The sequence below is a fragment of the Limulus polyphemus genome, unplaced genomic scaffold, assembly GCF_000517525.1.
Source record: "Limulus polyphemus unplaced genomic scaffold, Limulus_polyphemus-2.1.2 Scaffold775, whole genome shotgun sequence".
NCBI lineage: Eukaryota > Metazoa > Arthropoda > Merostomata > Xiphosura > Limulidae > Limulus > Limulus polyphemus.
Genome location: NW_013666385.1, coordinates 5,438 through 18,872, shown reverse-complemented (window position 1 = coordinate 18,872; position 13,435 = coordinate 5,438). Strand labels below are relative to the sequence as shown.

The window sequence follows — 13,435 nt, the reverse complement described above, 5'->3', positions numbered from 1 at the left end:
GATCAACGAACTCCACGAAGCAAAAAGATCTACTAGATATTAATTCAATTATAAATATATCAATTTATGTGAATATGACTGAAAAATTGCATTTTTTCTGAAAAGGTGGTATCTATTTACTTGTGACCACGCCGTGTATATACAGACATTGGAACCTATACTGTCAAGGGTCATTTAGTAAAGTACATAATTATGACTCCAAATATAGCTTTTGTAAGTTACATTTTCTTATAACAAAAATGTATTTCTTACCTCACACTTTAGTTTTATCCCAGCCTTTATAACCTACTATATTGCCCATAAAGATTTAAATCTTGTGATTCTCTCCACTTACATCAATGCGCCCCTATAAAAGATCTGTATATAAGCTCCACGTTATTACTTCCTATTCACTTTAAAACAGTCCAAGTTAACAGATTCAAAACCAGCCATTTTGTGGGGAGGAAGGGCAGAAGAGTGTAATTGGAGGCAAGTATTATCGAAAATACATTTTAAGTATAGGAAAATGTTAACTTCTGAAACACACCTCTTCTCACACTTTAGCTAAAATCCCATCTTGACAAGATGAAGAGGCCAGAGAGGGTAAGCTCCACATAGAAAGTGTCTATGTAAAAAAGGGATGTGTGGAAATGAGGTATAGTAACAGCACACCAGTAGGGTCCAAACTATTTCTGGAATAGATATGCTCATTGCCCAAACCACATTTAATTTAACTCCTTGGCAGTAAAGGCCAACCAGCCATAGAGGCAAAATCCTAACATCTTTAAAAGAACATGAATTCATCCAAGACCAAAACTGTCAGAAGATGTCCAACGTCTCATCATTAGAATTATGGAGCTGTGGACTCAAAATGAGATCCAAGGTGTAGTGGCTAGGGCATGAGGACTGCTTTATTTTTGATCTTGTTTAGTATTGTGGTATTATTGGAACCCAACCTAAAAGTTACAGAATGTTGAGCCACTGAAAGTACAAAGAGAAAGCAAGCAACACCAAAGTGGAGAAACCCTTGCCTCAACATGAAGAAGCACAAAATGCAACAAATCAAACTTGGAATTACAGGACCTGTCACACCTAACTCAACCTGAAGAAAGAGATTATCCAGTCTAGGATGTGAGCCAAAATCTTAACTCCCCAACCTGAGAGGCAAGGCAACACTTCCTGCCCCCAGAATTATAAAGATGATATAGAACAAACAAAGTTCAACCAATGGCACAGGAAGTGACACTCCATGTGTGGAATTACAAGGAGTCAAGGACCCTCTTCCATAATTATTGAAATAAAGAAAACAACCAAAAAGAGGGGCCATGCACAACCAAACCAGATAGCAAAGAGTCATCTCTCAACTGAAATTTCAAGGAGAATCTTGCATTGGCTGATCCTGTTCCTACCATATATCTGGGAAAAACATCCAGAGTTATTAGTAGGATGGCACCCAGCCTTTGCCCTCTTCTTCTCAGAAGGATTAAACCTCTGTCCACCACTCCAATGACTGAAAACCAGGACTCCCATACTCCACTAAGAGAAATGGGAGGATACTTGCAGTGGGAAGTCCCGAGGAACAATGCTCTAGAGACAGTGCAATAGGTGTACAACATTCCTTAGTTTGAAAAGCAAACAGACCCAGATTTATTCAAACTAGGGATCAGCAGGGATGGGCAAAATCCCCTTAAGCTTTACTCAGGATAGTCCATGAGTGGTGGTCTATTATTTATTTTTGTGTTATAATTGTGTACCACCCAGAAAGCGCACAAGCTGTCTTATGGAACACCACACCTCAACAGAGCTCATCGCTACCAGGAAAAGTTATTGATTGGTCGACTGGTAGCTAGTGCAGATTTGTAAATAAGCATATCTGACCAGGCAACACCTGCCATAGAGTGGGATCCCAATGAAAATGACAAAAGGATCCCTGAAAAAGAGTAGAAATAAATATAAGAAATGAAACCACTCATCTCTTTTACAAACAAACTGGGGTGTGAAGAATAGCCATGGGAGGTAACTGAAAACCTTCTGTGGAAGCAACCACCAAATCACGTAGGTAATGAAATATAAATGTGTTACGAGCAGTCCACGTACCAGTCTGTACAATCTCCTCCAGTGGACGATGCAACTGAGCTACTAGGGATATCGAGATATGGCAAACTTGATGAGATTAGACCCCAAAGAAGTTTCCTTTCATCCAATTAAAGCCCAGAGCACACAGTATGCACCAACCAATGAACCCAATCTGTCAAAGTGACAGGGAATAAGTCATGCAACACTTTAAGATCCCAATGGTAAAGAAACAGTGATTTGAACCCAAAATCCTTCAGTGCATACAACATAACATCGAAGAGTCCTAACCAGGCATAAAAAACATTTGAATCCAAGCATTCATAAACATGGAAAATGGATGGAAGATGAATAGGAGAGAAAGCCTTATCCCCTTCTCTAGCCACTGATATTTTGGTAAGAAAAAAACCTATCGGGATACAACAGAACATAATTGGAATGGTAAAGAGTCCTGTGAACATGAATTGCAAACACATCTTAACATTGATATCCACTAGCCAACAACAGAAGAAAATAAGTCTTAATGGAAAGGTGATATAGGGAACATGATGACAAAGATTCAAAGGTTGGTCAAAATAAGGCATGGAAATCCACTGAGATATCCCAATTAGGAACCTGGAAAGCACAGCGAGATTGGATAATCCCCAAACATTTTAGAAGCAATGACTAAACTCAAAAATGTTCAATTTTCAGAAAAATAAAAAGTAGTTGACAAAGCTGCCTTATACAGAGAAACATATGAAGGTGCCAATCCTTTGTCAAATACCCACGTCAGAAATTGAGAAACATGCAGCACAGTGGGACAAAAAGGATTAACTCTCTCAACACAGGCTCGGTCAATTTGGCCAACCACATGACTCTTTATACTCGTTTAAAGTCTTTATACAATTAATACTTCTAACTTTCAATATATTGTGTACATTTTCATAAAATTTGGCAGTCTTTCGGTTAATATTATAAGTCTTTCACATACAAAAAATCATATTTTTTAATGAAATAAAATAAATATTTGTCCATGAATATATTGAGTATTTGTTTTGAATAGTCTATATGCAAAGTAATTTTCATGTTAAAATTAAAAATATTTTTTCATCTCAAAAATCTCAATTTACTTTGTGCAATCCCTAAAACCTCCTAAATGCATTTCAAACATTTTTTACAGTAAAACTTTATAGTTTAGACTTTATTTTCTTTACTCTATCTCAAAATGGGATCGGTCAATTCGAATTACCTCGTAACCACAAAAAAAAAATAAAAGTAAATCTAAATCACCATTTTTTTCTTTCTAGAATGACCTCAAATTGTAACATGAAACTACATTCGTTTATCCTTAGTAGCCCTATGTTCGTAACAGTATACATCTATTTATAATTATATTTTATTGCCCTTTGAACCATGTCTAACTACTATCAGTGCCATTATAATATTACGCTAACGAATTACATTTCCCACGAGCTGCTCACATGTGTGCCTCATGAAAATTTTTATTATAATATTATTATTATATATTTTATCTAATCTAATCTTAACTAACCTAAAATGATCCCTATCTTTACATTTTATTTACTTTTATAATTATACATAAAGAACAAACATAAAAAACAAGAAATAAAATAATTAACCAGTCTTCTTTTTCCTTGCTGTCGCTTGTCGAAGAGAATTAACCCTAATTTTTATACTAATGATAGTAATGCACTTAATAAGTTATTTAACTAAATAATGCACCAAAGAATATAGACTAATAACATGCAAAAAGTAGGCAACTTCCCTTACCTCTCAAAATTTTTCTGGCTTTCTAACTATGCGACAAGAGTCATTACACATTCAAAGCTAGTTGTTAACTTTTTCATGGGAAAAATGTTGAGAGTGAAATTGACATTTAAGTGTTCAGAACATAATGTTATAAAATACGTCATTTGATTTATTAAAACCTTGACTTTCTAATGGTTATAGGTAATATATAATTAAACTTAAGAGAGAACTATCAATGAATTCTGAAAGAGAGGATGTGACAGACAGGCATGGCAGGAGGGGCCAGAATTTCTATTCAATAGCTCTGTAACCAAACAAAATTGAAAACAACAAAAGTTATGGTTTGTCTGAGCAATGATGATTTTATAGAGAGTAATTTACATTTAATTTCATACTTTTCTGAAGGGTGGTGGATAAAATAGGGAAGATAACATGCTTAGAGAAAATGTGTCCCGTGGGTCACACTAGGGGAAATTCAGAACTTAAAATACTGACTTGTTGAATCAAGAACTTGAAACTAATATACTATTAAAATATGGATTATTAGCTAAGACTTTATGCTATTCTAATTGGTAAAACAAAAACAAAGTATTTTAATAAAATTTTGAAGGTAAGACACTAAAACCTTGTGTCATGCACAGTAAAGGATACCCATGTCTCGGAGACCACTTAAGGGATGTTGCAAAATAAATCACACTTTTTTTTCCCCAAAGTAATGACAAACTTGGTAGGACTGTGCATATCATCATTCATGAGAAAATGTTATTTCAATGTACTCTTGGGTGTTTGACTCTTCAAATTTCATTTTTTGCAAAAACTTTTGAATCATGGTGCTCACTAAAACTCAAGTTCATGTCGCATGTGCTGCCTTCGGGATCCCTAAGAAACTAGTCGCAGACATGCTCCGAGAATTCAAGTATCCCAATCAACACATTATTATAAACTTGATGTACTAGTTGCAAAAACTGTGCAGGAGGTGGGATGTCCTTCCAAGGCTCGTTATTAGCTGTCTGATTAAAGGAAGGAGCCAGAAAAATAGAGTCCAAATTCTCACCAGTCTGCCCCTGATCCCCCACAAGCTGAGCCTACAGGAGAAGAAACATCAGACCTCATGTAAGACTCCACCTCTCCATGTATGAGGAATTGAATGTCCTCCATGGAAAGGTGGTCTTCCCTCACAATGCTAGACTCCAGAAGTGGCAGATTAGGAGCACTAGGAGACTTCGTATCAGAGACACGAATGTGAGAATTTGTATCTAAAAGATTTCAGAATCTGTGTGTGTGTGTGTGAATGTTAAAGAAAACTGACAATAAACTCAAAACCAAATAAGACGGTTAAAAAAAATCGTGCAAAGCAAAGTATAACAAAAGTCATACAAAATGTAAGAGAAACCTGCAGCAATCACGTAAAACCATCATCATAACATTCTGCCATCATGAAAAGTGAATAGGAAGCAATAATGGGGAGCTTATATACAGAACTGGTATAGGGGCACATTGATGTAGGTGGAGAGAATCACAAGATTTAAATCCCTATGGGCAATATAGTGGGGTATAAAGGCAAGAGTAAGTGAGGCAATATTCATACCAAAGCTTAGGTGGGCAGAGAAGAGAAACTTTTACCAGGATAAAGCTAAACAGTGAGAAGAGGTAAGTGTGTTTCGGAATTTGTTGTTTCTGTTCAGAAAGGCCTCTTAAGTTTCTTTAATGGGTCATACTGGCTAGTGTCATATAAATAGTTGTGAAAAATAATAATTTTCCTATTGGGAGAATATTCTTAGAAGGCTCTTAAGGAAATAGATTTTGAAACTTCTATTATTCTTTATTTGTGACAATAAGTTGGACAATTTCAAGGACAAGAGTTTAAAATTCAAAGGTGATACGATGCAAAAAACGACTGATCTTATTGAGAATGCTTTTCTTATTTAAAAGAATTTAATTTCACAGACTGGGCCAAGTGGAAGAAAGTTGGTTACCATTATTTTCTGTCTATTTATAAACTAGTGGATGGTTTGCTTCATTGTAGAATTCTTCCAAAAAGTTAAGTTATTAGTTGATTGTTTTGGTAGGTGAAGAGTAACTTCAACTGTTTTTATGTCCTTGCTTTCTGTACAATTTTTAGACAACAGAATGTTGTCAATAGATATGCCATTTTTCTTCATAATAAATGGAATATATGTGCTTATAAGTTTAAATAAGATGTTTTTAAAGCATAGTTTGAGCTTTATTTCAGATAAATTCTGCAAGCTTTTTCATTCATGATTTTTGGAATTTGTGTCCATCATTATGATTCGAAGACTTCTACTTTAGATTAAGTTGATCTCACAGTTTTGGATGTGAAACTTTTGACTGAGACTTTTCAACTCCTGCCTTTTTTAATTACAACTGGTTAGATCTTATTATTTGATTTATAAAATGTTTGATTTAATGAAATGTCTTCTGTGTTACAGTACAGAGTTTGGTTCTTCTACACTCACCCACCCTTGCAGAAATATGAGGAACTTAGGCTTGTTTGTTAGAGTTGAGATGCTACTCCTCTCAATACACGTTCCTACTCATTTAAGTCAAGGTTCTTCTACCACTACAACAGTATGGCTTATTGTCCTCCTCAACCTGCTATTGATGTTCAAGCTAAAACAATTGTTTGTTGATTGGAGAATTCTGTATGGCAAATATGAATTAATTTACTTCACGTTTTGTTTATGACTGGGAAAGTAAGCATCACGTTTATTTGATACTTGTGATCTAGAATTTCTGCTCCCGTGTACCCACCTCCAAGTTTTCTTTCATCTGACACATAATATTCTTTCTTTATATGGTAGATATGGATGAATTAACTTTTGCTAACCTATTTTACAGGAGAGCTTCATCTCTGACATTGAATCAATGTTTAACAATTTTACACTCACATTTTGACCCGTCTCATCCCAATTATACTGCTTCTTTGCTTATAACATTACATACCATGTTTTTATATGGTCCTGCTGGGTGTGGGACACAGTTTTCCTCAAATTATTAGGTTATTTTCCTCCTATTTAATTCTGTAGAAAAGAAAATTCTTCAACAGAGGTTTCTTTCACCCTTACTGAAGTAGACAAATAGTGGCCTAATTCAGCAATTTATTCATAAGAGCATATAAACGAACAAAGTAACAGACAGACATTTGGCCCACTGAGATTACAACTAAAACACAAACACCAAATAAAATATAACCTTTCTATTTTTTAAATTATAATAAATAATTAAAAACAATGTTTTATATTTACACAATAAAAACTTTATCGAAGCCGTATGGCTTCCACTTTAAAATACAAATATCACTCTACATGTACATGTTTCAACATGTTCTACATCATCCTCAGGAGTAACTTGCAAGACTATTTTATATTTTCCCCTTGTTGCATTACTTCATTGTTATTTGCATATTTCCTTAGTGTAATTAAAAAAAAAAATTATAATGTATCTTGCCATATATCAATGTATTGACTTGCTGGTCCTTTGTCTCTATTTAATTCTTGTTTTTGTTTTTTTTATATTTCATTATTTCTAATGTTTCTCTAATATCTAATGATATAAAACTTCAAGGCTCAGCTAAAACTAAAGTTTTTTACCATAATATTGTGTGTTAGGTAGTTTTACATGCTCGGCTATAGCTGAAATTTCTATTTTATTATTTCTTATGCAACTTTTGTGTTCTTGAAATCTATATTTTAAATTTCTTTTAGTTTGATCAATATAAACATTACCATATTCACATTCTATCTTGTATATACCTGTTTTATCTGTTAATTCTATTTTGTCTTTAGCATTCTCTATCATATCTTATATCTTATTTATTGGTTTGAAGATAGGTTTGAAGACCTGTTAATCCTGGAACGCAAGATAAACTTAGAGTTTCTTTTTTTTATTTTTAATATACAGATTTTAATGTAGTATTTTTAACTGAATTTGCATTTTTGTTAAACTTCTTAAATGCTTTGTCTACTATATTTGTTTAAATCCTCTATCAATAGCTAGATACTTAATTAAAACCTTTCTATATGGGAAGTCATGACCATTACACCAAAGTATTACAACAAATTCTACAATAATACGTGTACTTTTCTGTTTTATATTGGAAGATATTAACTATGGCTAGCAATCCACTTGTGCACAAAAAATATCCACACCTCTTGTCTTGAAAACTTTAAATTTGATTCTAGAAATATTTTTTTTGAAGAGATTAATCCTATTCTTACTCCAAACATCCCATATTAAATATTTAATGAAAAAAGAGAGAGTTAATAGGTCAGTAATTAAAAATGAGTGTTTAAAAATAGCACACTTCTTCTATGGTGATAAAATAAACTTCCTTGACTTTCCACAAGGATACCTCCAATGATTTTAGAACACCCCAGTTTGCATTGGGCACTGGTAGAGCCAAGGCGATGATTGGAGCACTTTCCATTATCCTGGTTAGAAGTGGATTTCGGGAAATAAGCAACCCTAGAAGGCACCTGGCATAGTCTTAATAAATGTAAAAGGGAGCTAAAAAAGAAAATGTACTTACCATAAATATCTACATATAGTGCACACCTTTTTTCCCAAAGTTTTTGGGCTCAAGTATGAAGTGCACACTATATGAAATAACAGTATTCTTCCAGTACTTTGCGGGTGAAATTTGTAGTCTAAATGTTGCCTCAACACATCTTATATTCTGATGTAGTCATCGTTTGGTGCTGTTGGATCACCGGAAGTAAGAAAAAAGAAACATAAAGAAATGGAATAAACAAACACCTGAACTTCTGACATTTATCTTTTAGGCTTCAAGTCATACATGTATAATGGATTCATTCTGTCAACCATAAGTACTGCACGATTTATCCTGCTATTTACTAATAATTTACTAGCAAAAATTGTTTCGATTTTAGGGAGCTTTTTTATGCTGGGTCATAAGATGATTTTACTATCCAGAATTGAGGAAAAATAACAAAGAGAATTGTATTTTTCACAAATACTTCATTTACTAATGACTATGGTTTCACCAGTAAAGGCATCATCATGTACAGGTGCCCTTACTGGTGAAACCATAGTCATTAATAAATGAAGTATTTGTGAAAAGTACAATTCTTTGTTACTCTCCTATACCTTATGTACATGGCATTGTTTATAAACGCATATACACAAATTACAGGTAATAATAAGTTCAGCCTTTGTTTGTTCATTAAGGAATATGGTTAATTAACTGGCAATGGTATTCACATAAATGTGCACTAACAAGTACTAATGAACATAAAATTACACCACTTGCTACACAAAGACCAATCAACTGTTAGGATTCCTCTGTTCACTATAAATTGGCATATTAATTTTTTGGTGTGCAATGCCAAACAAAATATACTGTGCACTATACATGGGCATTTATGGTACTATTCTCAAAGATGACAACCAGTGGAAGATGAAAATACAACAGGAGATGAAACAACCAAATGGTGTAGTTAAAGTGAGAGAGGAACATGTCAGAAGTTGTCCACATGCCTACTTAGAGGATCTTGCCAAAAGCCAGCAAAAATGGGAAGCAAGGGTATGAGTCAGGAGAGAAAACGATTAGGAAAAATTGTGAAATAGCCTGCAAGTATCCACATCCAGAAATGAATATACCAACCTGAGGAGTCGACAAGCCCATCCTGTGAATGGAGAGGCCTCAGGAAGAAGAGGAGTCCTAGAGTAGGGACAGTAAACACTTAACACCTACACTACTCTTAATATTACATTGTAGCCTGGGAATAAATAATCAACACTAAGTACAACTTCACAGCTACAAGTAGCCTATTGACAACACTGTTAAATGTATTACACTATATTATCACCACCTTTTCTTCTCACTAAAGTAATTGAGTTTATCTAAAATGTGATAAATAGACAAATAACTCATCTTTAGATTTTATTTCTGTAATAATACAATTTTATTAATTGCTACTATTCTAATATTAGGAGTATTAGAAGAAAATGGATGAGCTCAGGGCTCTAGATGAAATGGAAAACTATAATATAATGGGAATTACTTAAATCTAGTTGGATTTGGAGAAAATAATAATAGGAATTATTCAAATTACATGTGAAATACATATAAATGATGGATGGTTGGCTCTTTATATATGTGATGAACTGCAGCCTATTAATATGGAACACACAAAACAAAATACAGATAAGAAGTTGAATGGTTACAATCAGGGTATTCATGGGTAGAAAATGTTCAACCAATTGTTATAAACCAATAATACAGACAAGATCAATAACAAATTGTATAATAAGATCAGGGTTGTTACTAATAAGAATACTGATGCAATAATTAGAGAAGACTAGATTTGGATGCATTCATTGGGATTTTAAAGAGCCAAGTAGAAAGAAAAATAGGTTTCTTAATATAACATAACCCATTAACAGAAATGGACTAATTGGTTTTTCAAGACCATCCTTTCACTTCCAAATTAAAAATTAAAAAGCACTCTTTACTTTACAAGAAATCATCAATTCCCTTCTTAAATTCCTGTAAAGTTCTAGCCTCCACTACCGCTGATGGCAACTCCTTTTACAAGTCAACCAAGTTGTTAGAAAAATAAAACTTTCTTAACTGGACCCTAGTCTGTCTTTTCTAAATCTTAAACTCATCCTCTCATCTTACGATCATCAGAATATAGCACAAAGAAATCACGGGCTCTTAACTGTATGCAGTATTACAAATGAGGCCTAACTAGCGATTTGTACAGATAGACAATTACCTATTTTGACTTGTAATAAATGTCTATGAAATTATCCCAAAATTCCTTTAGCTGTAACTATCAAATAAGCACTGGTCTGCTGGCTTGACTGACTCATTCATCATAATACCAAGACGATTCTTCAGTCAACCTATTGAGTTGATTCCCACATATATATATTAAGTGTGTAATCCAAATTACGATAAATCAGATTTATTACCCTGGACTTAGTATCAATGTATCATGAAAGTTCATTTATAAAATATCTGTCCAACTTATCATTTGATAAAAGTCATTCTGTAATACCTCATCACTCCGAATACAGCTGGAAATGCCCTAGTGTTTAATGTAGTCAGCAAACTTTACTAATTATGCCCATAACAGTATCACTAATGTAAAAAATGAAGAGCAAAGGCCAAGCACTGACTTCTGAAACACTACACTAGTACTCAACAAAGGCCTAGTTTGGCTAGACTATTAATAACAACATTTTCCTTTCTCTCATCCAATTAACTAGTTTTTCCAACTTCTACTCATGTGATCTTATAGCCAATACTTTTTGTGATACCTTACATAAAGCTTTTTTCTTTTTTAATCTATATATATGGCAAGTTTACATACTTTCCTTCATCCAGACAAGTAACACTTTGAAAAAAAAAACAGATCAGTAAGGTGAATCTAAGTTGGATCTCAATTATCATATTTATAAGGTTTCTTTTATCATAGGTTAAGATCTTTTACCATATTTTCTCTTCATTATATTTTACTGCTAATAATGGTGATTGACTTATGGAATGAGTTGCTACTGTTAGTAGTAGTAAAAGTAGTGAAGCTCAGTGATTTAAATAAGTTTAAAATTAAAAATGGGAGTCAATAATTTCCTTAATAAGAGGGAATCTTCAATAGCCATGGCTGTAATTAGATCTCAAATCAGTCAAGAGATGAAGCTATGAGCTAAAAGTTTGTACTTGAAAAAAAACAAAAAAAAACTCTGAGCCATTCTATGAGCCACTATGCTAAAAATAATGGGTGGTCTTAAACTTTTACCTTTCTCAGTATTGGGTTTGAAAGGGAATTACTGATGAAACAAATGGTCCCTGGTGTCCATATGTTATATTACTTGTATTAGGCCTTAATTTTATTTTAGGCTTAACTGTACCTGAATAAATAAAACAAAAAATGTTCAATCCTAACTAACATAAATTAAGTGCTTTAATATTTAGTCAACAAACACTTTATCCAGAATTATGTTATATTCTAATAAGTCAAATATTTGTAACTTCTCTGTCACAAAGCTGAAAAATATTATCATTTCTGATTTGTAAATTTGTAACATGAACAGGTAGATAATGATTAGTAGTGGTATCCAGAGGAAAAACTTTTGAAGTAATGAGTAACAGTGTAGAAATTAATTATTTGCACATACAAGTGACACATAATTAGCAGTTTGACACTATTGATTCTTTTTGTGTTTACTACATCACTCATAGTTTATTCAAACAATGCATATTTTAATTTAAGCATGATATTCACTTTCAGTTTAACTCTTCAATAACAGATAAACTTACAAGATTTATGATAGTCAAGGCATTTGTAGTTGTATATTACATCCTAATTTCTATTTCCAGGTGCCACCATTCTTATATTTGTCAACTGTCATACCAATTTTCCATTAACCTCTGAACTTGTGTTTATCGTAATATAAAAATATGCAATGTTATGCTTTTCTGCAAGTTAAATCTATTTTTGAAATAAATGAACAGAACAACTGTTTATTTGGCTTTAAAAATACGTAAGTTCAAATAAATTAGAATACAACTAATTTCTGACAAAAGTGCATGCTTGTGTAACTGTATCACTATGAATAATAAATCAATACTCTGTAATTAGTCTTTCGTCTGCTCGTCAAGATATGTGAAATATTTGCAAATAAAAACTATCTGACCATTATTAATTCACCTTGGATTTAGTTTAAGCAAATAAAAAATACAAAAAAATGTATTATTCAACTTACCCACATTTGCGACATAAGCATAGTTTTCCATCATCACTTTCCGATTCACATACAATTTTCATGAATGAAACACGATACCAAAAATCTATAAATTAACAAATTAAAAGTTACCGTCTTGAGTAAAATTTTAAAACTGATAATATGAATTTAATTGTGTATATAACGAGAAGTACGCACTGAAGGTGTACTTTCCTAAGCACCTTGAACAACCCGAAAACACAAAAATACTACGAATTTGATTAACGTTAGTTACAAGTTTTGAAGGTAATACTATTACTAATACTAAGGTAACAGTAATATGTGAAAGTATCGAATCGGAGTAAAACAGGCGTCACCAAATCACTTGCCAGTAAAAGCAGATGGCATTTCAGTTTCAGTTTCAAACGCCCAAATCGATCAGTAGAAAACACTTTTCCTTATTTTCACTCTTAATATACAACTGTAATTTGTGGCACTACTTACTTCTCTATATATATTATTTCGTCAACTAACATTTCATATACCTCATCGTCTACGAACTACATCTAAAACATCCATAACACTACACATTGCAATCAGAATACTTCCTGCAAGTGAGAACTTTGACAAACCTGTTTCAAGCTAATGAATATGCTAGTGGCGCCATGTAGTGATCATTAAACGCTCCTGCGAGTTAAAAGGAAGTCGTGAGAATTAGAGGGAGAAAGGCGAGCTATACTTATGTGTATATTTCAACAACTTTAATTCGCAGTAACAAAAATAATAAGCTAGTAAATTTTATCATTAATGTAAGGGGAAGAAATAACTTTTAATTTATACTATGATTAAATATGTTTCTGGTTTGTATAAACGAAACTATTATGTGTTACAACTTTTAGTCTTACAACTCTATAGAGCA

General features: G+C 33.0%; 1 protein-coding gene across 3 annotated transcripts in view; it reads right to left on the bottom strand.

Moving 5' to 3' along the window:
• LOC106460463 overlaps positions 1–13,129 on the bottom strand; it is a 176,424-nt gene extending 163,295 nt beyond the window's left edge. The window contains exons 1-3 of one of the 3 annotated variants that reach the window (XM_022387184.1): positions 13,021–13,120; positions 12,559–12,643; positions 8,354–8,522 (exon numbers count right to left, since the gene is read on the bottom strand). The gene's annotated coding sequence lies outside the window, so the exon portion shown is untranslated. Of the gene's footprint in view, positions 1–8,353; positions 8,523–12,558 lie in introns of all 3 variants that reach the window. The other 2 variants (XM_022387183.1, XM_022387181.1) reach the window with 2 other exon arrangements.
• Between the last annotated feature and the right edge of the window lie 306 nt (positions 13,130–13,435).